This window comes from Dasypus novemcinctus, chromosome 22 (assembly GCF_030445035.2).
Source record: "Dasypus novemcinctus isolate mDasNov1 chromosome 22, mDasNov1.1.hap2, whole genome shotgun sequence".
Lineage (NCBI taxonomy): Eukaryota > Metazoa > Chordata > Mammalia > Cingulata > Dasypodidae > Dasypus > Dasypus novemcinctus.
Window position 1 is genome coordinate 58,033,084 of NC_080694.1, and position 27,643 is coordinate 58,060,726.

Consider the following 27,643-nt stretch of genomic DNA (forward strand, 5'->3'; position numbering starts at 1 on the left):
GGCAACGTTACCCATCCGTCCCTCCCCAGCCACCCTCAAACCCGCAAAGCCCCAACCAAAGGCACCCCCTTGCCCCCCTTTTATCTCTTCTTTGTCCTGAACAAATTTTTGTTAAGCATACAAATCATTTTCAAATGATGTAATAAAAATTCTGATTGCAGTATTTTATTATTTTTCTGAGTTATAGTTGAAATAAAGAAGCTAGCTGCTTCACCTATTTAATATTAGTATACTCTGGGATCTCATACAAATACATGTATAGAAACTTAGAAGAACATCCATTTCCCATTATTTAGACTGTGTCATTGGTATGGACTTGAGCCTCAGGACTGAGCATGTTGAACGGTTTCTGCTCTACTACAGTGATGCTGGTGTACGTCTACACCAGACCTTTTAGTGATGCCAATCAGCTGCTGGTAGAACTTTATCAAGGAATTGTCTGATAGCCATCATTTCCTGGTGACATTAACTGTGAATCATTCCCTCATAGGTTTTGAAGGCTACATTAGCTAGATTTACTGATTTTTTAAAAGACTTTCAGCAGTAAGAGAACCAAATATTAGGGGAACTAAAGGGTCACAGTATCCATGGCGCTGAAGAATAGAAATACCTTTATTAGCGCCACTGATAGGACCCAGTGCAAACGAATCCTGAAGTGGAAGCCAGCAGCTGAGTGCAACCACATCGCCAGTTTCTGCTCTGTGTTAGGAGCAGTATATAAAGATAAAACTCCTCCCTGAGAAAATCCTCCCCCCAAAATCCTGTTAGAAGGAATTCCATCCTTCACCTCTTTGTCTACCAAAGTTTTGACATTTTCTGCTGCCTGCTAGACTCCAGGTTTGTCCTCCTGTGAATCAGGTGAAAGCCCAATCTCAAACCAAGAAGGCATACTCATGTTGATATTGGATGTAACAGGCATAGCAGGTGCATGCAGGCAGGTGTAGTTGATGTGTGAACTTCTGATACCCGCAAAGGCTTCTGCTCATCCATGCCGCTGTATTGGCCTTGTGGGCAGCAGGCATGATGGTGGGCAGTGGGGCTGACGTGTTGTTGCAGCACACGCCAGCTTGGTGGCTGAAGGTGGGATGCTGTGGGTGCCAGTAGCAGCTCTGGACCAGCGAGTGATCAGTGGGAGTCCCGATCTACCCCCCCCCGGAAGCACACTTAGGCACGTGTGGGCACCAACCACCATGCTGCTTTGATTACTGTGGCTTTGTAATAAGTTTTAAGATCAGAAAGTGTGAATCCTCCAACTTCATTTTCCTTTTCCGAGATGGTTTTGGCTATTTAGGGTTCCTTCTCCTTCCACATGAATTTGGTGATTGACTTTTCCATATCTGTAAAGAAAAAGAAGTTTTTTGGAATTTTTATTGCAAATTTCATTGAATCTGTAAGTTGCTTTGGGTAGGATTGACATCTTAACAGTATTTAGTCTCCCAATCCATGAACATGGAATGTCCTTCTATTTATTTAGGCTTCCTATATTTCTTTTAGCAATGTTTTGTAGTTTTCTGTTTACATGTCCTTTACATCCTTGGCTAGATTTATTCCTAGATATTTGGTTCTTTTTTTTTTTTTTTTAAACATAATAAACTTTATTTTTAAAGAGGTTTTAGATTACAGAAAAGTTACATAGAAAGAGTAAGGGATTAACACATATCCCACTTCCTCTCCCTCCCACATCTTCCCCTATTAATAACATCTTATAATAGTGTGGTGCATTTGTTACATTTGATGAATAAAAATTGAAACATTGCTACTAACCAAGGTCTAGAGTTTACACTGTGGTTTTCTGTCTGTCTGTCTGTCTGTCTGTCTCTCTCTCTCTCTCTCTCTCCCCCCTTCCCCCTTCCACCCTGGTTGTCTTTCTCTGTGTCTATTTGCTGCATGTTCTTCTTTGCACGCTTTTTGTTGTTGTCAGAGGCACGGGAATCTGTGTTTCTTTTTTTGTTTTTGTTGCGTCATCTTGGTGTGTCAGCTCTCCATGTGTGCGGCACCATTCCTGGGCAGGCTGCACTTTCTTTCACGCTGGGCGGCTCTCCTTATGGGGTGCACTCCTTGCGTGTGGGGCTCCCCTACGCGGGGGACACCCCCTGCATGGCAGGGCACTCCTTGCGCGCATCAGCACTGCACATGGGCCAGCTCCACACGGGTCGAGGAGGCCCGGGGTTTGAACCATGGACCTCCCATGTGGTAGACGGACGCCCTAACCACTGGGCCAAGTCTGCTTCCTTTTTTCTTTATTTTTAAAGAAGCCTTAGATTACATTGAAAATAAAGGGAATTACCATATGCCCTTTCCTCTCCCCCTTCCACACTTTCCCCCATTAACAACATCTTTCATTAATATGGTACACTTGTTACAATTGATGAACACTTACTGAAGCATTGCTATTACCCATTGTCTATAGCTTACATTATGGTTTACACTTTGCACTGCACAATTTTATAGGTTTTGACAAAATGTACAATGGCTTGTATCTGTCATTGCTATATCATGCAGAACAATTCCAATGCCCTAAAAATGCCCAATGTTACTCTTAGTCTTCCCTCTCCCTCCCCTTAGAACCTCTGGTGGTCACTGTCTTTACACCAATGTTACAAGTTCTTCCATCGCTAGAATAATAAGTCTACTTTAGTCCATAGTTGCATTCCCCCCTTACGTTTTTCTCAGTATTGAGGATTTTGGGATGGTGATGCCTACTTTGCTTCAAATTGAGAGGGAGCTTAGATTAGATGGGGCAGATGGATTGAACAGTTTTCCTTTCAGTCATAGATACTTTCTGGTTTTGGGGATGTGTGTTGTCAACCATCATCCTTTTGTTAGTTTTCCTGGGTGACTCTGATGAACTGGAGAGTAGGTGTTGGCTGCAATTCTGCTGAGATTCAGGGCTCAACTGGTGTATGAACAGCCAGAAGATTTAAGTCTCTGGGACATATTTAATAGGTGCTAATTATAGGTTCAAATAAAAGGGGCGGAAGAACCATGAGTAGGAAAGTTATAAATGAGCCTAACTCTGATACACTGGGGAGATAGGTTATCATTTAGTCCAAGGTCAGGCCCACCGATGGGGTGCTGATTTCCTGGGGTTGTCTGCCCTGCCTATAGTGTCTGGATGTCTCTAGAGCCCTCAGGAGCACCTCTAGCTGAGGCACTGTTAACTGTGGCAGTCAGCGAGATCTGCCTGAGACCTGAAGAAATGTAACCTCTGGAATGACTTCCCAACTCATTTTGAACTCTCTTAATCATAAAAACTCTTTTGTATTTGACGTTTCCCCTCAATATTTGGCTCTTTTAGTGCTTACAATAACTGGAATTTTTTCTTGATTTCTTCTTCTGGTTGTTCATTGATAGTGCATAGAAAAATGACTGATATTTGGGTATTGTTCTTGTACCCACCACTTCACTGAATTCATTTATTAGTTCTAGGAGGTTTGTTAAGGAATTTTCAGGATATTTTGTATATAGGATCATGTCATTTGCAAATAGGGAAGTTTTAGGTCTTCCTTCCTAATTTGGATGCCTTTTATTTCTTTTCTTGCCTAATTGCTCTTGCTAGAACATCCAGTGCAATGGTGAATAACAGTGGTGACAGCATCCTTTTCTTGTTCTTGATCTTAGAGGAAAATTTTTTATTCTTTTATCATTAAGTATGATGGTTAGCTGTCATTTTTCATATATGCCCTTTATCATGTTGGGGAAGTTTCCTTATATTCCTAGCTGTATATGTGTTTTTACCAAGAAGGGATACTGGACTTATTCAAATGCTTTTTCTGCATCAATTAAGATAATTATGTTTTTTCCCTTCATGCTATTAATGTGCTGAATTACATTAATTGATTTTCTTATGTTAAACCACCCTCGCATAACTGGGATAAGCCCTACTTGATCATGTTGTGTAATTCTTTTAGTATGCTTTTAGATTTTGTTTGCTAGTATTTTGCTGAGGATTTCGCATCTATATTTATAAGAGGTATTAGTCTGTAATTTTCTTTTCTTGTGTTATCTATATTGCTTTGAAATGAGGGCGATATTGGCCTCATAAAATGAATTAGGGAGTATGCCCTTCTCTTCAAATTTCTGCAAGAGTTTGAAATAGGTTTAGGGAGTATAACCTTCTCTTCAAATTTCTGCAAGAGTTTGAACAGGTTGGTGTTAATTCTTCATGAAATATTTGGTAAAATTACCCTGTGAAGTCATTTGGTCCTGAGCTAATTTTCAGCAGGAGGTTTTGATTATTGATTCAATCTCTTTACTAGTTATTGATCTGTTGAGATCCTTTATTTTTTTCTCAAAATAGTGTAGTTGGTTTGTGTGTTTCTAGGAATTGGTCCATGTCATCTAGATTATCTAATTTGTTGACCCACAGTTGTTCATAGTATTCCTTTTCAGTCCTTTTATTTCAGTAGGGTCAGTAGTAATGTTCCCCTTTTCATTTCTGATTTTAGCTATTTCTGTCCCGTCTCTTTTTTATTTTGTCAGGCTAGTTAAAGTTTTGCCAACTTGACCTCTTCAAAGAAGCAACTTTTGGTTTTGTTGATTCTATTTTTTTTTTTTCAGTCTCTATTTTATCTTCACTCTAATCTTTGTTATTTCCTTCTGCTCAATTTGGGTTTAGTTTGCTCTTCTCTTTTCTAGTTATTCCACCTTTGAGATAAGGTCTCTGAAATGAGATCTTTCTTCTTTTTTAATGTAAGCATTTAGAACTGTGAATTTCCCTCTCAGCACTGCTGTTCCTGCATCCCATAAGTTTTGGTACCTCAAGATATTTCCTAATTTTCCACATGACTTCCTCTTTAACCCAATGGTTGTTTAAGAGTTAGTTGTTTAATTTCTCCATATTTGTTAATTTTCCATTTCTCCCTCTGTTATTGATTTCTACCTTCATTCCATTATGGTTGAATAAAGTACATTGTGTGATTTCAATATTTTTAATTATTGAGATATTTTGTGACCTAAGATATATCTGGTTTATTCTGGGGAATGGTCCTTGTGTACTTAAGAAGAAAATGTATTCTGTTGCTGTTGGCTCAAGTATTCTATAACTATATGTAGGCTCTAGTTGGTTTAGAGTATTATTCAAATCTTCTATTTCCTTATTGATCTTCTGTCTAGATGTTCTTTCTATCCATTATTGAAAAGGGCATATTAAGGTCTCCTACTATTAATATGGAAGCATCTATCTCTCCCTCCAAATCTGTTAGTATTTACTTATATATTTTGGGGGCTCTGTCATAAGGTGCACATTTATTTATAATTGTTGTATTTTTGTTGAATAGACCCCTTATCAGTAAAGACCAATTTCCCCCTCATAACAGTTTTTGACTTAAAGTCCGTTTTATCCAATATTAGTATAGCTACCCCAGTTCTCTTTTGGTTATTAATTGCATGGTATATATATTTTTTCCATCCTTTCACTTTCAACCTACTTATGCCTTTGAATTTATGTATACAGCATATAATTGGGTCATGCTTTTTTATCCATTCTGCCAATCTCTACCTTTTGACTAGAGAGTTTAATCCATTTATATTTAAAGTCACTACTGACTATGCAGGACTTTCTTTTGTTGTTTTGCTATTTAGTCTTTGTAAGTCTTATACATTTTTTTGGTCCCTGAATTCTTCTGTTAATGTCTACTTTCATATCTGATTTTTTTGTATTGTATCATATCGAGTCCCTTCTTATTTCTATATTGATATATTTTTTCATCTATTTCTCTTGTGGTTATCATGGGGTTAAAATTTAACAATCCAAGTTCCTGCCTACCACATGGGAGGTCTGTGGTTTGGTTCCCAGTGCCTCCTAAAGAAGACAGCAAGCTGGTGTGATGGGCAGGCATGGCAAGTTGACAAACAAGATGACTCAACAAAAGACCTAAGATGAAAAACATAATGAGAGACCCAACAAAGCAGGGAGCAGAGGTTCTTAGTGCCTGCTAAAGAAAATGAGCAAGACAGCAAGCTGATGCAAGAGCAGGTGCAGCAAGCTGGTACAACATAATGAGAGACACAACAAAGCAGGGAACAGAGGTAGCTGAAGTGATTAAGTGTCCTCTTCCCACTTTGGAGGTCCCAGGTGCAGTTCTCAGTGCCTCTTAAAGCACAGCACATAGCAAGTGCAAACAATGAGGGGGTGGGGAGAAAGAAATAAAATAAATCTTAAAAAAATTTAACAATCTAAATCTATACGTCATATTTGATATCAACTTGACTTCAATAGCATATAATACACTGTTCCTATACCCTTCTGTCCCCCCATCTTTTTATGTACCTGTTACAAATTGTATCTTGTACATTGTACATCTCAAATCATAGATTTATCATTACTTTTCATGTATTTGCATTTTAGTACCTGTAGAAAATAAGAAATGGAGTTACATAACAAAAAACACAATATCCAAATGGTTACCTTTACTGAATGTCTTTATTTCTTTATGCCACTTTGAACCACTGCGTAGTGTCCTTTCCTTTCAGTTTATGCATGCATTGCTTGTGTGGAAGTTCTAGTGGTGATGAACTAACTCCCTCAGCTTTTGTTTACCTGGGAATAGCTTCATCTTTTCCTGATATTTGAAAGATAGTCATGCTGGATATATAATTCTTGGTTGGCAGTTGTTTTCTCTCAGCACTTGAAGTATTTCAACCCACTGCATTCTTGCCTTCATGGCCTTTATAAGAAACTGGCACTTAATCTAGTTGGGACTCCTTTGAAGCTTTCAGAACTCTCCCCTTGTCCTTTGCATTCAACAATTTGATCAGTATGTAATGAGGCTTATTTTCCTTCAAGTTAATCCTGATTGGTGTTCTCTGGACTTCTTGAATATGCATTTTCATTTCTTTTGCTAAGTTTGGGAAGTTTTATGTCACTATTTCTTTGAATGTTCCTTCTGCTTCTTTCTTTCTTCTCCTTCTGGGACTTGCAAAATGTGTATATCAGTGGTATCTTAGGGTATTTCCACTTTTTATAATTCTTTGTTCTTTTTGCTCCAAGCCTGAATCATTTCAATTGTCTTATTTTCATGTTCATTGATTACTTCTTCTGCCAGCTCCAACCTGCTGTTGAAACTCTCCTGGAAATTCTTCATTTCAGTTATTGTGGTCTTCAATTCCAGTCATTCTGTTTGGTTCCTTTTTAAAATTTCTCATTATTTAGATTCTCATATTGTTCATCCATTGTTTTCATGATATCCATTAGTTCTTTCTCTGTATTTTCCTTCATCTCCTTGAGCATACTGAAGATCTTTTTTTTTAAAAAACCTTTGTCTAGTATCTTCATAGTCTGTTATTCTTTGTTGATGTTTTCTAGATTTTTATCCTCTTCCTTTGGATTGGCCATCATTTCCTTTTTTTTTTTTTTTGTCTTGTAATCATTTGCTGCACACTGTGTATTTAAAAATTTTTAAATACTAACTCTGGGGTTTATTCCTTGAGATGTCTGTTTCTTGTGTATAACTAATGATATGCCTGAGATTTTCTCAGGTGCGTCACTAGCTAAAACCAAGCAAACCTAAGCAAGAAGCGTCTTTCACATTTTAACAAACTGGCTTTGCATTGTTTGGTGCTTTCCATCAGAGTTCAGCCCTCCTATCAGGAAGGTCAGCCCAAGAAAAAGGCAAAGTGCAGGGTCCCCCATCTTTTCTGGGCTTGTGCCATGTCTTAGGCTTGTGTTTGCTAGTGACCTTAGGAGTTCTCCTGTTTACAGAAGTTTGAAAGTCCCTTCCACTTCCCTCTCCAGGTTGTTCCACTGCAGGAATTAAAGCTGGTAAGTCTTTCCCCAAGCTTCTCACCTCAATTTTCTTACACTGCTTTCATTGTCTCAAACTCTTTTTACCTGGAGGGCAAACTCTGTGAAGGGGGTATCCTGGAGAGGAGTTTCCCAAGTCAGTCTTTCCTAGACAGAACAAGGCCAGGGACCCACAAAGGGAGTTCTGGCTGCCTCCAGTCTTCCCTGGGGAGGGTTGAGAGGGGAGCCCAGAAGGGTGCCAGGAGCTTCTGAGGGTCCCCAAAACTGTGCTTTCTTGACCTGGCACCTGCCCAGCAAATGCAGTCCTTCAATTCTCCTCTGCAACTTTGAAGAACCATAGTGTCTTTAAGTCTCCTCCCTGCCTTTGTTTGGGGTGGGGTGGAACAATACTTATTCTCAAAGCCAGGCCTGGGGTGATCTAAAGTAGCTAATCAAACGAAGTGATCAGCAATTGGACCATGTCCTCCACCCCCATCTTGGTGAGCCAGATTTTTATGTCCCTCTCTGCCACCAGCAACTACACCAGGGGCTGAACCCCACTGCTGTCTACCATGAAAGTGAGGGATGGGCAAAGGTAAATGCCTTCTGGAGGGGGCAATTTACTGGTATTTACCATAATTTATCAGCCTCTTTTTCCTGTTCTTCTCTGGATGTTGTTCAGTGTTCTACTGGATTCTGAAATTTTAAGACATGCAGTTTTGCCTGCTTAGTAGTTGTTCTGATGGAAGGATTGATTCCTGGAACTTCCTACTCCATCATCTTCCCACAAATTCCCCCTGTTGTATTGCCTTGAGATCTACAGTTTTAGCTTAAATAATCAGGCATATCTCCTTTATCTATCAAAATATAACACACATTTTCCCCTAGACATTGGAGTAAAATTGTATACACTTAGTTATTTATGTACAGGTTATAGAAGAGTTGAGAGAGAGAACATTGTTGTAATGGGGGTGGGGTGGGGAATGGTTTGAGTGGTAACCCTTGCTTGGCAAACTCTCTTTGTGTCTTTTTTACAAATCTGTGCCTTTCTGAGTCAGTGTTGATTACTACATGCACAATTATAGTAATCTGCAGGCAAGTGGTAACAATGTTAATGATATCACTCTGCAGAGCGATTATCTGGGATCCATTCTCAGCTGTTGTATCAGGATTACAGCATTCGTATAACTCCAAATTAAGCCAATGGTGGAAAAGGTGGCCCTTGTTCAGTCAAAAGAGCTGTGGAGGAAATGGCAGCCAGCAATTAGATCAAGCATGCTGTCACCAGGGGCTGGCAGGCCTGGCTCACATGCTCTAGGGTTGGTGATGACCTTTAGCAGATGTAGATTCCTAATATAAAAGTCCTTGCATCCAGAGCAGATAAATGCACTAAATTTTAGCTGGCTGCTTCATCCTCCCATCTCTCCTTAGATAACCATTTTCTCGGTTTACAGAGGTCATTACTGAGATCACTTAAGGAACCAAGAAGCCAGCCCCATCAGTGACCTTAGGCTTAGATAATGCAGGGGTCAATTCAATCCAAATCACTCTTGTAACTTCCTTGAACTTTTCTGGATATTTTCCTCTTCACTTCTTGCCCCTCTTTCCCCCCACTCCATGATGTTGTAACCATCAGCTGTTCCTGCCAAGGAAACTCATCTCCAAATGTTTTGCCTTATATTTTCATTTTAACTGGGTACATTGAGTTGTCTTCCAAACACAGATGATCACTCCTAATACCTGAAGTTTCAGGTAATCTACTCAGGACAGAGGAGTTCACTTACATGACTGGGTGCTCAATATACCATATTTACAATCTCCACCTTTTACCTCCTCTCCCGCAGCCCAAATCTGCTCTGAAGACAAAGAGAGAACTTGTTTCCGTGGAAGCCTGACCTTTGATAGCTGCCATGCTCATTCACAGAAGTGTGAGATGGCTCCCGGTTGACTCCCATGTTTATCTACAGCAGAATCACAACCTGCTACAAGATCGTATTTGTGGCACTCAGGGTATGCAAACATTTTAACCAGAAGCTGCCTTGTATGAGCCTTGTTCCTCCCAGATTGGTCAGGAGCCTTCCCAGCTCTTGTTTGTGCCATCCCCATCCCCAACTCTCCTTTCCACATATCAGAATGCTCTTCATCTTTAGGCACAGCTCGAAGCCCATGTCTTTTAGGAGGTGGTCTTTGACTACCCAGTTAGAAGTGGCCCCTTTGACTCAGAGAAGGAGACAGCTGGCATGTGGGAGAAAGCCCTAGCCCAAGAGTCAGAAGGGCTGGACCTAAATCCTAGCTCTCCTAAGAACTCACAGGGGGACCTTGGGCAAATCACCCAACCTCTTAGTTTCCCCATTTGTAAATGGAGATAGAAAAGAAATGACTACTCAGAGAATTGTTGGAAGGATTAATGCATGTGACTGCCAAGATCTGTGCCCATTGGATATGTGTGCATGTTGGATATTGTCCGCTTTCATTTCTCTTTTCTGCTGCCTTATTCTTTCTACATCTCAGTGTGAAGAGAGTCAGAGAGGAAGGGGGAAAAAGTGGTGGAGGCACGAACCAAACATTACTGATGAATTCTCTTTAGGAGAAGTAGGAACCCCAAAACTGCTTCATTCCTCTGGCCTGGCACCCAGTTAGTAAAAGAGACAAGCTGCTAGCAAAGAGCTTAAAGTCCAGTGGAGAGAGACCAGTGCCAGGAGCCCCAGCAGGCAGATGAGCAAATGTTTGGAGAGCAGAGGAGCAAACACCACTCCTCCCCAAAACAAGTAGAGGTCAGCTTGGGTAAATTATTACTCAGAAGTGTGCAATCCAAAAACTTAGAAAGATGTTATCTTAATCTTGGGTATATTTTGTGTCATGGCAACAATATTTTTCTTCTGAATTATATAGAGTTTGTGGATAAAAGGCCTACTATAAACTCTTCATTGTTTTGTGAGGGAGCTTGATACAAAAATACAGAATGATATGAAAAGAGCTAATGGGGAAAATCGATGTGGCTCAAACAACTGGACTCCCATCTACCATATAGGAGGTCCAGGGTTTGATGCCCAGGGCCTCTTGGTGAGGGCAAGCTGGCCCACACAGCAAGCTGACCCATGTGGAGTGCCAGCACATGCAAGAATGCGGCCCCGTGCAGGAGAGCCTCCCTGCATGGGAATGCCACTTCATGTGGGAAAGCCGCCCTGCGCAGGAGTGCCGGCTGACACAGAGAGCTAGCACAGCAGGATGATGCAACATGAAACACAGAGGAGAGAAAATAAGACACAGCAGAACAGGGGAGCCGAGGTGGCGCAAGAGAGTAATTGCCTCTCTCTCACTCTGGAAGATACCAGGATCAGTTCCTGGAGCTGCCTAATAAGAATACAAGCAGACACAGAAGAACACACAAGCAAATGGACAAAGAGAGCAGACAACAGGTGGAATGGAGGGAGAAATAAATAAATCTTAAAAAAAAAAAAAAGAGCAAATGGTCCTGATGAAGAAGGAAGGGGGAGAACGGTTTTTAAAGAGGTAAGTGTGGTGGGAGGTCTAATTAATTCATGCCTAAACGGGTCTTATAAAAAGCAATAAGAAAAGTAGTTTTGTAAAGGCATAAAATCACATCACAAAAAACAAACTACAGCCCTAAATAAGATGGGTGAGGCTTACAAATCATATTCAAGGTGTTTCCGAGTTCTGAGAGGTGGAGTTCAGAACAAAGAGAGGATTTAAGGGGGCAACGAGTGGGTGCAGTGATGTCAGCAAGAGCAGAAAGTAGAAACTTCTCATCTCAGCACAACTTTATCTTTTTTTTTTCCCAAGGTAGTTTTCAGACCCAAAGAGTCAGAATAAATAGAATTAAGAGAAAATTGAAGGTTAAGCTAGGTGAGGCATTACAAGGGCTCCTGGATGCCAACTTCAGCTTTCTCTTTGCAGTTACACCCCATCTCTCTCCTTTCCTTCCCATCTTCATGTTTCCTTCACTTCTTCACCTCCCACGGGCTCCTCAGACCATTGTGGGTTGGATTCTATGACCACTATTCTTTTGAAAGGGACTCTCCGAGATCAGCATTAAGCACCTAACTGACAGACCCAATGAACTCTTGTTACCTTCATCCCACTGGGCCCCTCTGCTGCATTTGGCTCTGCTAAACTTTGATTTTTGGTTCCTTTGATTTTCAAGGTACCAGACTCTCTTGGTTTTCCTCTAATCTCTCTGAATATTCCTCACTTGCCCCTTAAATCTCCGTCCTCTGCAGGATCCATTCCTTGCCCACTGGCTTTCCGGGTGACCTACTTTCTCTGATGGGCATGGTGGCTGATCTCCAGCATCCACCTCTCCTGGTGTTGCCCGCCTATGTCAGGCACGGCAATTCAGTTCCCCTAGGCAGAGAACGTGATGGGCTTGTGAATGGACACGGTGCCCAATGCTGGCCAATGAAACTCCAGGGAATTCTGTGGGCGTGGGGGCTGGGAAGGTTTTCTCTGTCCTAAGTGACAGCCAGACTATGAGAATTTCTTCACTCTTCTCCCTGGATACTTTCCCTGGAACTGCTGTAGCCACCTGCCTCAGCCAGAGGGCGAAGCCAGCATCAATAACGGCAGTGAGGGGGTTAGTTTAAGGAAAGGGAAACTGAGTCAGCAAGACCTGGCGGAAAACATGGCCTCGAGACACTTAGCTATAAAACCCTTGAGGGAAAGGCTGCGGCCAAGAATAAAGCCCGAACACCCGGCCATACAGTTCCATTTGGAACGAGATCCCGTTAGGGACCAAGGAAACTCCCCCGCTACCCTCAAAAGGCCTCCCCATTGGCCCCCTAGAACTGACAGGTGGGGCAACCAATCAGAACAGCAAACAGCTAAGGCCCCTCCTCCAACACTGGAACGGGAGGAGTGAAAAACGGCGGAAAGGTAACCAGTGGCCCCAACGCCGTCTGCGCGGAGGAGCTGCGTCTACGCCTCGGGCAGAACTCTCATCTTTTCTCCCATTTCTCAATAAACTCTGTAAAACTGGTCTTTTCTTCCATTTCTCAATGAACTCTTTTTACAGTCCTAAAACGGCCTGCTTGTAAGTTCTTTTAGGGAACACAGCGAGAACCTAGAAGAATCAGCCTCCCCTGACTTCAGCACAGCAGACAGGAAGTGCAAGGAGTGTTGGAAAATCGTGGTTTTGTAACCATCATGGCAAAGATTGGTTCAGGCAAGAATCATGAACGGATTCTAAATCCAGGGGGAAATCTGATGAGAAGCAGGAAATCTGTATGGTCTTAAAGTGTCTCCCCACAGAGGCCTGTTAGTTGCAAATAAAAAACTAGTAACTTTACAGAAAGTGAACACTTGAGGGATCGAAATCACCAGCAAGGGCAGATGGACAGTGTGCGCCCCAGATGTAACATGCCCTGAGAAGTACCCAGCACCACCCAGGCAGTATTCTGGCTGAGAATGCGTAGCCAGTGTTGAGCAAATAGAATACAAACCCCGAGCAAGGATCGTTTTAAGGAAGAAAAAGATGCTTTTCTTGAAAAATGCCATAAAAGACAGAAGCTGAGGAAATGGCCCAGATTGGGAGACTAAAGAGACTTAATCAGATAAATTCATTATATGATCACAGACTAGATTCTATTACGGGGGAAAAACCTGCTATAAATGATTCCAAAGGGTCTATTAATAAAATTGGAGTAGGCAGGGAAAATCAGATCAGTAGTTTTCAACAGGGGGCAATTTTGAGTCCCCAGAGGGTGTTTGGTGAAGTGTGGAGGCAGTTCCGTCCCCCTTGGGGTGGGAGGTACCGCTGGCGTCTAAGGGGTAGAGGCCGGGGATGACGCACTGCACAGGCCAGCCCACGGCCACACAGAATCACCTGGCTTGAAATGTCCATAGAGTAGAGACTGAGAAACCCTGGATTATACAGAAGCACTGCTTCAATATTAAATTTGCTAAAGTTGATCATTGTACTATCGTTATATAAGAGTATGCTTTTTCTTAGGAAATACACATTCAAGTATTTAGAAGGAAAAGGTCATGCTGTATGCACTGTATTCAGAAATGGTTCAGAAAAATTTTATATTACTCATATCATATATATTGTTACATTACATGGCTTGGCAAACATTGTCTGTAAAGGGTAAGGTCTCAAAAATTTTCAGCTCTGTCAGCCATACTGAGGCAGGCTAGTTAGGGGATCAATAGAAAGATGTGGAACCTGGCAGGAAGCCCACGTGGCCATGGATGCCCCACGAGATGGCTGCTGGAAGAACCTGTGAGATTTCCCCCTTTGGGAAGAAGATTTACTCCGATAGGCTGGAGAAGCCCCGGATATTCTCCAGGGGCCTTATCATTGGGCCCTCCCAGGGGATTGATGGGTGGGGTAACCAATTAAAACAGGAAACAGCTGGAACTCTTCCCCTGCCATTAGCAAAGGGGAGGAATAATTAATGGTTTGAAAGCACCAGCATTAAGTTCAAATGGCCCTGTTCTTGCCTTTTCCCCCTGCCTGGGTCAGCATGCCAGTAAACCTGGGAATTTGTAATCTGTAATGGGGACATACAGTCTGTAAACCAGCCTCTTTACCTCTTTTAAGTCCCTTCATCTCTCCCTGGGACCCTTAATCTGTTATTTTCTCCCATTTCTCTTCTCTCAATTTCTTAATAAATTACTAGCCTAACGAAACTGGCTTGCACTTAACATTCATTTCTTGTAGCTTAGCCAAGAACCTAGAGAAAATTTGGCAACAATACAACTCTATCATTGTAGTACAAAAGCAGCACAGACAATATGTAAGTGAATGGGTGTAGCTGTTCTGTTAAAACTTTATTTACAGAATAGGCAGGGAGCCAGAATGGCCTGTGGGCCATAGATTGACCATCCCTGAGTATTCTATGTATTACATATTATTATGCCAATGTTATGTTACATTATATTACTATATATACTATACACAGTATATTGTTATATGTGATTTTATTTCTATTGCATTTTTCTAATATTTTATCGTATTTCACAAAATCATTGGTTTATTTACAAAAGGTACATTTCCTGCCCCATGTGATGCTGCTTCTTGTAAAAACTTTGGAAAAGTGTCTTTCAGTGCGCCTATAAAAGATGAATGGCTTTAAGTGACATGAACACAGGGTAAAAAAAAATGGTCCCTTCTATGCCAAATATGGCCGATTTAGTGATTTTATTTTTCCTCACTTCAAGCGACCTTCGGGTATACTTTATTTTACTATGTGTTTGGAGATAAACTCTGGATCAGGGCCATGCTTAGCCCAACCCACATATGCTCGTTAGTGGAAGTTTCCCTCTTCTTTTCTCAGAACGTGGTAAAATTCAGGTCACAGAGGCAGGGCTGGGGCGGTCTCTGCTGCAAACGCATTCCTCTAAGAGAGGTGATTTTCTCTCCTGGGTCGCTTTGCCTCCCACAGGCACTTCCTCGTGGAATCACAGTTAACATTCTTCTGGGGGACAAGGCAGGGGCTCCTTGGTGTGCGGCGACAAGTGCCAGCTGCAGACATCCGCTGTCCTCCCTCCCAGACTTCAAAAGCGCAAAGAACTTAGGGTCTCGTCCCCCACTTGAAGAGGTGAAGAGGCGAGCTTGGCTCCAGTCCAGGTGAGGAATTACAGGTCCCTCTCCGCCTTGAAAATGAATAAAGCTTTGGAAAGTTTTCTCCCCGACATTCAAGGGAACCGACTCAGTCTGACCTCGAGGTTCTAAATGAGCGACGACTTCTTGCGGCTTTGTGAACCCTCCTGGGTGGCCGGAAGCTGATCAAAGAGCAGGAAGGGCCGCCAAGGGCCTGCCCCTTCTTCTCCAACCCACCTCCCCTGCGTTTCTTTCGGGGGCTCCCTTTCAGCCCTCCCCACTACCAGCCACTATGATAAGCTTCAGCCAGGCAGAGGTCCCTCCGCAGGGAGGGAGGTGCGTGGACAGAGCAGGCAGGCGCAGCCCTGGGGCCCCTGCTGTTCAGGAGCCCCCCACCCCCACCCCCGGGCCCCCTTCCCTCGACCCTCCCCCACCTCAGCTTTCTTGTCCTTCTGTTGATTCAGCCCTGGCCCTTCTCTTTATGCAAGTTTTGAGGTGAGCCAGAAAAAAGGAACTAAATAAACGCTCCCATTCTAAGAGCCGGAGAGGCTTTAGTTGTCCTCTAGTCACATTCCCTTCATCGGTGACAGAGCAAACCCACTGTCCTAGGGTGCCGGGTGCTCTGTGGACAGTGGGAGGGGAAAGCCACCCAGAAAGGGAGAGGGAAGGGGGGGGGGGGAGCCGGAGCGGGTGAGAGCCAGGTGCCCTGGGGCTGAAGGTGGCCTAAGGGGCAACAGTTTCCCAGGAAGCGATCAGAACCTTTGTGAAGGGAGTGAGTCTGGCTGTTTCATTGGTATTTACTAGAATTGACACACACATTCTGAGACCAGCTCAGCAACAGGTTGGCTCGAAGGGAAGGCGACGCAGAACTAAAGAAATAAAGACATAAGAGAGGAAATACAGATGGGACGAGGGGCTCAGCGTCTGGAACTGAGAGCCTTGACCCTAGTATTTATTGGAAACTGCCAAGCAGCTCTTCATCATCAGAACTGCAACATTTATGATAATAGAGAAAGGATCAACATCTACATAATAGGGAACGGGTGCAACATTTACAATAATGGGAACAGGTCATACAAAGTTCAAATGCCTCCTCACACAAACAATTTTTGTGCTGACCAGACAGTGTTCTGTCTAGTCAAGCCCTGGTATTTCTAAACCCGCACTTTTAATCTCTGTTATGGAAACATTTCAACTTCCAGCCGTGTTCTCACATTCAAATTCAATCTGTTTTCCCAGACATACACCAGGTGAGGCAGGTTAGTATAGAAAACAGGGAAGGTGGCTGGTCAGGACAGAGCCCTTACCCTCGCACCTGGGCCCTGTGACACCCCGCCAGAAGCCCCCCGAGGGGAGGCAGCTGCTTGTGAACAATGCTGTAACCATCTAGATCAGTGCCACTGAGGTCCCATTTGAAACTCTGGGGCTCAAAAGAAGCCCTGGATAACTCCAAATGGAAAGGCCCCCCTATTCGCCCGGGAAGCTGACAGGTGGGCTAGAAAGGCAGCCAGTCGGGACAGCAGAGAGCTGAGCTCCCTCCTTGGTGTGTGTGGAGGGAAAAGGTCCTCAGAGGCCTGCCCAGGGCCCCTGCCCTCACCCTGCACCATGCTGCACCCAGGTCTTGGGTGTGTACTCTCTCTCTTCTTGTTTCTTAATAAACTCTACTCACTTGCCTATCTTACGGCGCGTCCTTGAATTCCTTTATGTGATGTAGCCAAGAACCTAGAAATCTCGAGCAGTCTGGCAACACATTCTCACTCTCTTGGGTCACCTGCTCTGGGAAAGCCGGCTACTGTCTTGAGCAGCCCTAGAGGCCCATGTGGCAAGGGACGGCGGCCTCCTGCCAACAGCCCTGTGTGTTTGTTTGGAAATAGATTTCCAGCTCTAACGAAGCCTTCAGCTGACTGCAGCATGGGCCAACAATTTGAAAACAGCCTCAAGAGAGTCCCTGACCTAAAATCAGCCAACTAAAATGTCCCCAAATTCCTGAGATAATAAACAGATGCTTGCTGTCTGAGTTATGAAGTTTTGGGGGTGAATTGTTGTGCAGTAAAAGATAACCAATACACTGTATGGCCTTAGGGGAAGGCAAGTTCCTGAGCTCTTATGAGCCTCGGAGAGCTCTTTGGTAAGCCGTAGTGTGCCCTGATTTGGGCATCTGCCCGGGGCACTGATATCCAGCCACGCTCCAATTGCCCAGCCATGGACTGCGGTACAAGACTGTGTCTGACCCAAGGGACGGGGACACTTTTCTGATTCTCACAAGGGCACTATATGGGCAAGCAGCAGCACTGGAGGAGGGATCCTAGCCCAGGTGGTACCACTTAGTTCTCCCCTGCAGACCCCAGAGCAGCTCCTTTTAAGAGTGAGCATGGGGGAAAGTGGTGCGATAAGGGGTCCCGTGTGTGGGCAAGGGAGATGACGGGTGTTCCCACCGGGTCCCAGAGAAACTGCAAACATGCTGCCCACCCTGACTTCCTCCCTCTCTGACATCTGCCTTGAGGACTCAGCCCTGATCTGAGGCTTGGTGGTCCCCAGGTCCCCCCTTCCAAATCCCAGAACTCTTCTGACTGGCTGGGGAGGGCAGCAGCCCAGAGAGGCGCAGAGGCTGGCTGTGGCATCACCTGCCTCTGCACACCTGCCCCACAGCGACCTGCAGTCGTGCCTCAAATCTCAGAGGCAGGGTCCTGCTATGCCCCGCATGACAGGCACGTGCCTTTCCTGATATAACACCCGACCACACCCCTTGTGATAGGGGAAACCATAATCTGGGCTTGAATGTGCTTTGAGCTTCCAAAGCCGCCTCTAGACCCAAAGCTGCTTCCTCAACGAGTTCAAGGGTAAGAGGAATTCTCCCTTGGCTCTGATCCCCGGGCTGTGGCCCCGTGTGGTGCAGAGGAGGGGTCTCAGAGAAAACACAGGGACAGGGGTGTCTCACACGGCCCTTGGCTTGGACCCCTCTGGGGGGAGAGAAGAGTGGAAAGGGCTTTTAAAGTGTTTTCGTTTCCCACTCAGATGGATCAGGCAGAGCCCCCTCCCCACTCCCCACCTGCATGAGGATACACGTAGACAGGTGCAGGGGCTTTGCCCTCGCTTTTCAGCTGCTGCCTGGGGCACCCCATGTCCCTGGGGCGAGTCCACTGGGAGCCCGGGGTGCTCTGGCAGCCGGTGCTGATTGCACTCCCTTTTTCTTTTAGGCCTGAATGTTTCCCCTTAGAGGAACAAGGCGGAGGAGCGCGGGGTCGGGTCCAAGGATCCCCTTTCCGGAGGGCCTGGGGACAGGTGGACAGTCATGTCCTCTCCCCAGGGACAGTCACCGTGCATCCTGCCAGCTCTCTTCGGCTTCCCTGCCGTGCCATGCAGGCAGAATATCTCCAGGCATGGGTGCCAAGGCTCAGGCCCTCTGGGCTTCCCAGTTTCAGATTCACAAAACTTTCTGATTTGACCGAAGAGTCACGACTCCTATTTTACGCAGCAGTTCCCGGTGGCGTGGGTGTTTTCCGTCTGTTCAGACAACGTGGATGAAGCAGAAAAAGTAGAGTATACAAAAAACTGAGCCTATTCCTGCAATCTGAAAGCCAGACATACATATGGACTCACCACCCCCCTTGGGGCAAACACCCTAACCCCCTATAGCTGGGCTAACTGCCAGTGTTCCACTTTTGTAACTTGATTGCGTTTGTAACTTGCTAGATTGTAAACACCCTAACCCCCTATAGCTCGGCTAACTGCTAATGTTTCATTTCTGTAACTTGCTTGACTTGTTTGTTCAGCATTAGAAAGCAAAAATTAACCAATAAAATTCCTTCTAAGCAAGTGAAAACTACCCCTCCCCTCTGGATAGACCCCTATAAAACCCAAATTCCCCTGAATTCAGGGCCCCCTCACCTACTTATGGTGAAGGGTGCCCAGCTGTAAATAAAGGTTCTCTAAATTCATACCTCCTGGGTGTCTAAGTGTCTGACTTATGAAGTGATCCCACTTCAGCGGACCCCGAGGCAGCCTGCTGTGAGACTGAGCAGGCTCGGGGTGAACCAGAAATGGGCAGGAGCGAAACACGGGGCCTCCCGCTCAGCCCCTTTCAAGGCTGGGCCTCAGAGTCGATGCCTCGTCGGCGCTCCAAAAAGGGAAATGCACCTCTCCCTAGCTGGCAACCGGCAGCCACACAAGAGGAATTCCGGGGTCAAGTCCGGGCTTGGGCACAGAACCTCCAAGCCCGGGTAACTCACCCGGATTCTTCCCTCCAGGCTATGCGGAGGAAAGGGAGGCTGAAGTGGAGACACTTTGCCGGGCACTCCCCGGGAGAGAGGGGCAGAGAGGGTCTCAAGCCTGGGGCTTCGTCCTCAAGGCACGTGGGGGTGGGCAGAAGCGCGCCCCCAGGGCTGGGGAGGGCGGGGAGGACGGAGCTGCGCTCCAGGAACGGGCAGGAGCCCCGGGCCCCGCCTCGGGCACAGGCTGGACTCGGCCAAGGGCACTGTAGCTTCAGGAATGACAGTCCCACCCGGCGCTGCCTCCTTGTGCCCCGGAGCAGGGGGCCCAAGGGTCTTGCTCTAAACTGCGCGTCCCTCACCCTTCCGCCCTGCAAACCTGCAGGCTCCTCCCGGCGTGGCTTCACTAGTAGATTGCAATCCCTGGAATGGGAAGGCCCTTACATCTGCTCTTTTCAGGAGCCCACATAGACTCCAGCGCAGAAGGGGCTGCGGACGAAGGGGTGTGCACGATGATGTTGGATTTCTCTAGACCACGGCGTCGGCAGCCTGGCGTGCTTCGCTGTGAGGGGCAGTTCTGAGCATTGGAAGATGGGCAGCAGCATGCCTGCCCTCCACCCTCTAGACGCCATCCTCTCGTGGCAGCCCGAGGTGTCTCCAGACACGTGGCCAAACGTCCCGAGCGCAAAACCACCCCTGGTGGAGCACCCGAGAGAAGAAAATAACGAGCACGTGTGGGCACCAGCTGCCGCCAGCTGCTCTGCTGATCAGCTCTCAACGTGATCTTCACAACCGCGGGAGGAAGGGCTTACTATGCACGGGAGGCGAGGACCCTGGGACACGGAGCGCTCCTGACGCTAGGTCAAGAACCCTCGGCTCAGAAGTAGCAGAGTCGGGCTTTGAAGCCGGTCTGTTCAATTCCCACGCTTCCCGGTGGAAGAAGTTACAACTGGTACAAGACCTGAACATATGTCTGGGGGTCTTCTCTACTTGTTATTTAATCGCCAGTCGTATTTCATAGCTTTCTTAATTCACAGAAAGGCTGAGGTCTGCACGTGCATGTTAACCACTGATTTCTGTTTTTCTTCCCGGGACTACTCAGTGAAGTGTTCCTAATCTCACTGTACATTTTCTCCAACATCATTTCAGAAATGCATTAAAAACTGGAGCTGCTTTCACATGCAGTGCCTGCTGGGTTCCCTCTGGTGTCAGCCGCGATTGCGTTTGACTTTAAAGGAGCTCATGTGTGAGCACATTTCAAATTAATGAGGAATTTGTTCTTTACCAGGTGGGAGGTTTACAAAATCCAGCTGGTTCTCATGGATTACACTGTAAAACTGTTTTATACAGATTTTGTGACTATTCTATTAAAGGTCTAATATAACATTAGCTTTATAATCATAGAAAACAATGAATAAGAATTTGCTATTTAAATTATTTTTTAATGGCCCCAAAGAGACATTTACCAAGATGGGACTAACAGGCCATAAATATCAATTCTTATTCATATCCTACCTTTCTATATACATATTTATGTGTGTATATATATATATATGAAAATGTTCAGTCTCACTTTGATAAAAAGAAATGCAAATTAACAGAAGGTGGCAGTGCTTTACCCTACTGACTTAGAAAATCTTTATTTAAATAATACCTAATTCTGTGAGGGCAAAATAAAACAGACACTCTCATGTTTTGCTGATGACCTCTTTTTTAAAACTTATGATGGAAAATTTCAAGCATACACAAACGGAGACAGAATAGACTAATGAACTTCCTTGTTCCCATCACCCAATCATAGCCAACATCAACTCATGTGGCTCCAATTTCATCTCTCCCCCTCTTTCCTCAATCTCATGGAAGCAAATTCCAGACATCCCAATATTTCATCATAAATATTTCAGTGTGTCTCCTCTGAAAGGTAAGCACTTTATATAAACCTAACCAGAGTACCATGATCACATCTAAGCAGGTAATCAGTCCCTTCTTTTTTTGTTTTAGGAAATTATTATTATATTTTAATTAGAGTAGTTGTAGGTTTACAGATTTACAGAAAAGTCAAGTGAAAAAAATACAGCATTCCCATATACATGTGCTGGTGTTGACACTTTGCATTAGTGTGGTAACTTTGTTACAAATGATGAAAGAATAATAAAGTATTATTAACTATAGTTCATAGTTTACATTAGGTATTTTTCCCATATACCACCCTATTATTAACACCTTGTATTAGCGTTAGAGTTTGTTATAATCCATGGAAGAACATTCCTATACTTGTACTATTAACCCCAGTCCATTGTCCCCAAGAGGGTTCACTGTGATATACAGCCCCATGTTTTATCTTCTTTCATTCAAGTAGCATACATGACCCAAAACTTCCCTTTCAACCACATTCACATTTATAATTCAGTGCTGTTAATTATACTCACAATAACGTGCTACCATCACCACCACTCATTTCCAAACCTTTATAATCAACCTAAATAGAAATTCTACGTAAACTAAGTATCAACTCCTCATTTTCTACCCCAGTTCTCTCCCTTGGTAATCTATAGTCTGTTTTGACTCTATGAGTTTGCGTGCTGTGATTGGTTCATTTCATGAGATCATACAGTGTTTGTCCTTTTGTGGCTGACTTATTTTGCTCAACATAATGTCGTCAGGGTTCTTACATGTTGTCACATTCATTCCTTCTTACAGCAGAGTAATAGTCCCTTGTATGTATACACCACATTTTGTTTATCCATTCATGCTGTTGACCTTTGGAGGCAACCGTGTGGAAGAGTAATTTAAAAATAGACAGTAAAAGCCAAAAAACATTGCATTGTCTTTGACTCAGTCGTCCCTAATGTAGGATTGTTTAAGCAAATGCTGTAGAAGAATGAAAAAGTTACCTGTGCATAGATATTCGTTACAGCAATGTCTGTAAAGAGTGAAATACTGGAAGCAGCCTCAGTAGCCAACAATGAGAAAATGGTGTGTCTAACTAAATTCTGGTCCATCACTCTAGCACAGTAGAGGATACGATAAGTGCTAGAATTAGCCTATCTGAATTGGGATATTGGCTCTCATGCTAGCTCTGTAATCTCAACTCTGTTCAAGCTCTTTATCTATAAAATTGGTATAACAAGAGCACCCACCTACAGGGTTTCTCTGAGGATTAAACAAGAGCACATGCATAAAGCACTTAGAACAGTGTGTTGCACAAAGTGCTCAAAGAGACAATTACACAGCTATTGAAAATAAGAATTATAAAACTGATGTAACTGCTTAGAAAAAATGTAATTTTTTTTATCCCCCCCATGGCTTTTTTTTTGCATGCTGTGTCCATTAGCTGTGCGTTCTTCTGTGCTTTTACTTGTCTCCCTTTTTGCTGCATCACTTGCTGAGTTGGCTCTCCATGATGTGGCTCTCTGCAGCATGTGGGCAGCAAGCCTGCCTTCACAAGGAGGCCCCGGGTCGCGAACCCAGGGCCTCCCATATGGTAGACGGGAGCCCAGCTGATTGAGCCATAGCCGCTTCCTTGATACGATGTTTTAAAAACCGGATATTAACATTTAAAATACTACTTATGCATAAAAGCTAGGAAAACACTCGAAAGTGAAAATAATTCTGTGAAAATGGTGGACTCATAGATGACTTTTCCCCCCTTTGATCATCTATATATCTATTGTTATTAAAATATCAAAAAGTAAACAGGTGGAGTCCAGAATAAAAACATATTTCCTAATGCACTCAACCAGCAGTTAATACCTTTTTACCTTACAAGCACTATTTAGGCTAAATAGTTAAGACAGTATGTCAAGATTTATAGTTTAATAGAAGAGAGAGGCAGCTCCAACGTCTACTGGAGCATGCGGAATACTGAGATTCAAGTTCGTTCAGGGTGCAACAGGCTCACAAAGGAGGGGCATCCAGATGGCCCTAAGATGGGGCATAACCTTGAGTGATCTCCAGAAATGAATTCAATGAAGAAGGACCAGAAAATCATTCCAGGGAGGGAATACACCTAAGAAAGACAGAAAGGAGTTCGAGCACAGTGGGTTCAACAACCTGCAATCGGCTGATCTGACCAGGGCACAGGGAAGCATGGGGGGAGAAAAGCGCCCTGTGGGCTGGGCAGGGGCTGGCACCCACAACCAAGCTGTGGAATCCCAGCTGGGCCCCCAGAACTGTGGGGAGTGGTGGAGAAACTGCCATCAGAGGACTGGCCACGGGAGAGAAGGCATGCTGTGTGTAAAACCTGCTGGCAGGTGGGATGGGGACATGAGGGGTTCAACACCTCATCTCTTCTATTGCCCATCATACCTCCAGTGTCTGAAATGCCAATTATTAAGGAAGCATGGGCGCAGAAGGGGGCGCTGTAAGCACATGGAGGTTTGTGCCAGCATGATTTAAGATAGGTGCCCAATAAACTCTCATTTAATACTATGGAAGGCATGCATAAATCTACGGTCTGGAATTTAGGAAGTCTCTTGAGCACTCGTAAGCAATCAGATGGCATTTAATATTGTTTGCATATGGTGGCCCAGGGAAACTCTATGGAGTAAAATCAACCATTAAAGGGTGAGTAGAGAAAGAGAAACTCAGTAAAGAATGAAAGATTGGGGCTGAAAAGTACCAGGAAAACTATAAATAGTGGTGTTAGAAGAAATTCTGAGCATCAGAAAGCAGTCAAAAGTGTCATATAAAATGAGGATATGAAAGAGGCCATTGACTCGCAATGGTTGACCTTTGTGAAAGTGGTTTCAGTAGAGCAATTGATGCAAAAGACAGAATGCAAGGTTAAGGGATCAGTTGAAGTGGCAATATATGCAGTCTCCTCCAATTAGTTATTCCTAGGAATTCACCAGACAAATGAACATGTAAAGAACCTATTTAATTTCAGTTTTGAAGGTTATTGTTTTCATGTGTGTCTACTATTAGATTATCATCCATTCCCCTCCCTCCACCCATTCCCCCCCTCTTCCTTCTTGCATTACTGACTCTAGCAAGAAGTGCCAAGATCTATGCCAGGCAGAGACCATATTTTATCCAATTTGTTGAGTGAAATACATTTGTGCAAAGGGACCATGGGGCGTCATTTCACAGCATTACAAAGAGGTCTTTTGTTTTTCTCTTTTAAATTATCCTAGATGCAAACACCACAGAGTTATAAAACCCTGTTTTCATTAGTCTGGCCCCAACAGCTCATGCAACATGTAGTGGACATGTGCAGTACTGGATTTCAGAGAGGTGAAGGAAAAAAGAGACATAGAAAGCTACAGAGAGAGGGGGAAGTGCACAGAAAAACATACAGAGATAGAGGAGCCCACCTAGAGAGAGAGAAAGACCAGGGACAGACACGAGAACGACAGCTCCAAAGCAGGGCCAGACAGACAGAGGACCAGACAGGACAGTCAAGAGAAATGCAAAAAAGACTGGAAGGGAAAGAGACAGAGAAATTGACAGAGAAAATGGATGGAGATACAGAGGCAGAGACAGAGTTAGAGACACACAGCGACAGAGACAGACCGAGATGGAGAGATGGAGACTGGGGGGAGGGGGAGGGGAGGAGGGGAGGAAGGAGGGAGGGGGAGGGGAGGGGGAGGAGACAGACAGAGTCAGTGGCAGACAGAGAGACAAAGAAAGACAGGTAAGGGCCAGAGGTAAACAGAGCCCCTGACTGAGAGAGACTCAGGGAGACAGACAGACAAAGAAAGACAGAGGGCACTGCCTCTTGCCTTCCAGCTTCCTCTTCTGAGTTTCGCCTCTCTATTTCAGTATATCTTTGAATAGTAATTCTCTTAAGATGCATCTGAGAGTGGTCATACTTTTCAGGCATCATTCAAAAAATGTTTGCTTCACTCTCATACTTAAAAAATAATAATTTATCTGGGAACAGTTCTGTTCTTCAGAACTTTAGGATATTATTCCATTGTCCTATAAATTCTGTGATTGCTGATGAGAAATCCACAATGTGATTTACTGTAATAAGTAAAAGGGAAAAGTAGTATAGATTTCTTTTAGTTGCTGCTAAAGTATAATTGGCAATTGCCAATATTTATTTATAATTAGCAACCCTTAGTAATCTGGGAATAAACCACATCAAATGAAACCCTGCATCAATATTGATTATAATTAGCAATAAGATGAAAAAGCCTAATGTCACCATTTTTTTAAATCATCGTTCCTAATTATTAGACTCTGTATTTGGATAAGAGGGTTAACTGCTGAAAACAACAAGGTAAAATCATATGATTTGCTTACTTACCTGGAAATCCCAGAGGAAAAATAAAGCTAGAAAATGGAAATGATATACTTCAATAGGGCAATAATTACAAAATTACAATACAAAAATCAATGACAATTCTATCTATAAAAAGTGATCAGAAGAAGAATCTCTTTTAATATTTCTCCAAAATAAATTAATAAATAAGAACTCCTAGAGTTCAACTCCATGAAACATGTAATAGCTCTATAAAGAAAATAAATCATTCTAAAGAGGGACATAAGGAGAAACATGTCTCCTTAAAAAATGTGCTCACAAATGTTTGAAATTATCTTATTTTATTCTATAGAAACTTAAACACAATTCTGATAGGGTATTTGACAGAACTTTTCAAAAAAAGTATTATGAAGTGCCCTTGAAAGAAAAGAACACTCAGAAAAGTATAAAGTAGAATGTCCCTATCTGATAGAAGATACGTCTGAGGAATTAAGCTCCACCTCCTTGTTGGAGGAATAACTACATAAATTTATTTTTTTGGGGGGAATACCTCAGTAAGGGAGATTTGCCTCATTCATTTATTTATTCAATCATTTACTTAATTAGTATTCTTCTGTGATTTAAAATTTTTGTTTAATACATCTATGCAATTTCCTCTCCAGTTTTCCTAAATTTTTCTTTGTGCTGCTACCCCTCTCCCCCTTTTATCCCTTACTTGATATTTATTAGATTAACTCAAGGGATGACTGGTGTTTTCATAAACTTGATTGTTCCTGTTCAACATATTATGTCATTTATTTCTGTCTTTAATCTTCTTGTAGAACTTGACACTTTTCTTCATACCTGCTTCTACACATCTACATTATGTGTAGATCTCAAGTGTCTAGTAATGACTTTTATTATCTATTTTTGAGGTAACCAATGGATATATGAAATAAATTTCCTAACTTCGAATAAGGTAAGCTGTTAAATATTGCACAATTACTTTGTATTTGACAGTCTTACTAAATGATCATTTGTTTTTCAATCCTTGTTGTTCAAAGGACAGACAGATCAACAGAAACTATTTTGTCTCTTTTTTGTAGCTGAGACTTTTGAAAAATTCTTTGACCAAATTTCCTGAATAATTTCAAATAATTATGATGATGGAAGGCCTTTATTCTCACATTCCTGACTCATTATAATGTGACCGAGACTAGAAAATTCACCAGTACACACAGTACTGCTCTTTTTGAGATACTGCTCATGCTACATTTTAAGGAACAATTCTATTTTTTTACATTTTTATTTTATGCAAATATTGGAAATACCACTTTTCTGTGTAAAAGAACAGATATCAAATATCTACATATGCCCTTTTACTAAATTGAGATTAACTTGCTGTCTACCTTTTGGCTTAATTATATATCAGATCTAAATATTCCATGATATTGGATCATCCTAGCATATTTGGATGGAACATTTCTTTCTAGAACGTACTTTGACAAATCGCTCCAATTTGGTCAGGCGGGGCACGAGGCCCACGGGAAACTGCAGGCCGGTGCAGATCCCGCTGCCCTGCTTGCTGCCTCCAGACTGGAGAAAACACGTCGGGGGGCCTATTTATAGTCTGAGGATGGCTCTGATTTGCTATCTGATTGGCTGACAGCGCTATCCAATCATAGAACCTTACTGGAATCGCCTGATTTACATAGACGTCACTACCCATTACCCAATCAGATGTTGGGCGAGCATGACGTCATTTGCGCTCTGTGCCTATAAATACCCGTGTTCTGAGCCTAAGAAGCCTCAGAGCTGTGCACCAGCGGGCGGCTCTCTTGGACGGCGGTGCTGTCTGCTAGAAGGAAGGTTGCCGGCAGGTTGTAGTGAAGACTTGGAAGAAGAGAGCGAGAAGATAAGCGGCCGACGGAACAGCGGCAGCGGTTCAGCTTCCCTGTGGC

General features: G+C 43.6%; 1 pseudogene; it reads right to left on the reverse strand.

Moving 5' to 3' along the window:
• Nucleotides 1–240: 240 nt before the first annotated feature.
• On the reverse strand, nt 241–27,411 carry LOC101412199 (acyl-protein thioesterase 1-like; annotated as a pseudogene).
• Between the last annotated feature and the right edge of the window lie 232 nt (nt 27,412–27,643).